At 49.8% G+C, this 2,200-nt stretch overlaps 1 protein-coding gene across 2 annotated transcripts in view; it reads right to left on the bottom strand.

Moving 5' to 3' along the window:
• The window catches only part of arap3 (ArfGAP with RhoGAP domain, ankyrin repeat and PH domain 3), a 22,257-nt gene extending 20,936 nt beyond the window's left edge, over positions 1-1,321 (bottom strand). For both annotated transcript variants that reach the window (XM_017307192.1, XM_008420967.2), the window contains exon 1: positions 1,150-1,321. The gene's annotated coding sequence lies outside the window, so the exon portion shown is untranslated. The remainder of the gene's footprint in view (positions 1-1,149) is intronic.
• Positions 1,322-2,200: the final 879 nt, after the last annotated feature.

The raw sequence follows: 2,200 nt of genomic DNA, 5'->3' as shown, positions 1-2,200 counted from the left end.
GGAGTACCGGGAGTACCGGGAGTACCGGGAGTACCGGGAGTACTGGGAGTACCGGGAGTACTGGGAGTACTGGGCTGGTTGTGGCTTCCAGCGAGGCTCTGAGGACGGAGAACAACGGAGACGCTGTTCCACCGAGACAGAGAGCCGATTGTTCCCGACGACTGGAGACACACACTGGGAGGACTGGGGCTGCAGACGGGTTCCTCTGGTTCTGGAGCTGCTGGGTCCGGTTCCTCCATCAGCCTCCAGTTGGGTCATGTGATCGGCAGCGGCGGTTCTGCTGATCTGATTGGCCGATCAGAAACAGTCTGGAGGTTCTGATTCTGCTTCAGGTTCTGGTTCTCCAGGTTCTGGTTCTGACCCGGTCTTTTCAGCAGTTAAGTTGGACCTGAAGCTTCCAGAACTGGTCCAACAAATAGATCCCAGATTCTGGATCAGAACCACAGACTGACCCAAATGGAGGACCTGGAAGGTTCTGTTCAGCAGAGACGGAGCTCATCAGAACCTCAACAGAACCTCATCAGAACCTCATCAGAACCTCATCAGAACCTCAACAGATTCTGGAGTAAAAACCCACAGAGTGAAAACCAACAGAACTGGACCAGACGAGATGCTGCAGATGCTCATCAGTCGGCTGAGAGCAGAACCAGAACCTGATGAAGACGGCTGGTTCTGTTTGGTTCTGACTGGACCTCTGCAGGTGACGATGCCTAGAAGGATAAAGTCAAAACACTTCATAGAACCTCTGACCGCCGTCTGCATCAGCGTGTCTTCAGTCAGAGGCTCCTCCAGAGCCGCTGTGACACAGACTGCTGCTGTTTGATTTGAACACCTGCAGGGCCTGAACCCAGAGTTCACCTGTCGACTCTTCATCATCTTCCTCTTCCTCCAGAGAAGAGGAAGAACTGAACTCCTTCAGAACCCGAGACCACGCCCTCACCTGTCCAGGTGACCTCAGCAGACCGTTCAGCCCAACAAGCTCCTGACCTGTCAGGGTCTGGGTAAAAACCTGCTCTGGTTCTGGTTCTGGTTCTGGTTCTGACTGAACCTGGAACCTGCTTTGGTTCTGCCCCCATGTGTTCAGAACCAGAACCGGTTCGGTCCGCCGCCTCCCTCCCAGCCTCAGTAAACTGGTTCTAACTTTCTCACCTCTGATCCGGTCTGCTCTGTAGTCCGGTTCCTGGTTCTGGTCCGGTTCGGCTCAGAGGTTCGGTCAATCCGCCAGTGCAGCCCGGAGTCGGGCTGGGTCGGACTGGGAGCTCTGGCAGGAGAAGCTCCGCTCTGACCGGAGGAAGAAAGTTACCGGCAATATTCAACTGCTGCAGCTTCCGGTCTCTTTCACAATAAGAGGCGCGAATCTGCGCACCGCTTCCTGTTGAGATAAATCAGACGTGAAAGTGACCAGGTATCAGATTTAGCTGAACAGGGAGCTTATAGCGGCACCGGGTCACAGAACATGAAACAAGATAAAATACAAAGTCAATGGAAAGATGTTTAAAACTGACCTTAAATTATTGTTTAATGTTAAAATGAGAATATGATTTTCATTTGTTTATTGCCCAGTTCATATCTGACTGAAATCTCAGAAAAATGAACAGAAACACTTTTGATCAGCTAATTCTGTGAATATTAATTCGTTATAAATATAGAGTTGAAACCAGAAGTTTACCCAGTGAAGAAATGCAGGAAACAATCTGTGAGATTCACATCTCAGCGTTTGGCAGCGTCGCCTGACTCAGCAAGCTCAGTCCAGTTTTCTGGACTTCTGCTCCATTCCTCCTGACAGAACCGGGTCCGGAGTTCTGACGGGTCCAGTAGAACCGGGTCAGGTTTGTCGCTCTTACTTCCTGCTAATGTCTTTATATGTTGCTTCAGTATTTCCACATAATGTTCTTCTTTCATGATGCCATCTATTTATGAAGTCCAGCAGTTCCTCCTGCAACAAAACAGGCCCACAGCATGATGCTGCCACCACCGTGCGGCTGGTCTCAGCGCCTCTGTTTGTAACCATGTAATAACAGTTCAGGATATTTCTTCACAGACGAAGGACTTTGTCCCCGTGGACATCTGGATACAGAAATCAGGTTTTATTAGAGTAAAATAATCAGTCAAGTTTATTTATGGCTGAGCAACGTTTGAGCTCATAGACCTGGTCTTAAACCTGGTTTAACCTGGTCTTAAACCTGGTTTAACCTGGTCT

This window comes from Poecilia reticulata, linkage group LG10 (genome assembly GCF_000633615.1).
Source record: "Poecilia reticulata strain Guanapo linkage group LG10, Guppy_female_1.0+MT, whole genome shotgun sequence".
Taxonomy (NCBI): Eukaryota; Metazoa; Chordata; class Actinopteri; order Cyprinodontiformes; family Poeciliidae; genus Poecilia; species Poecilia reticulata.
Note: the sequence above shows the minus strand (reverse complement) of the source record. Positions and strands in the feature narration are given on the sequence as shown.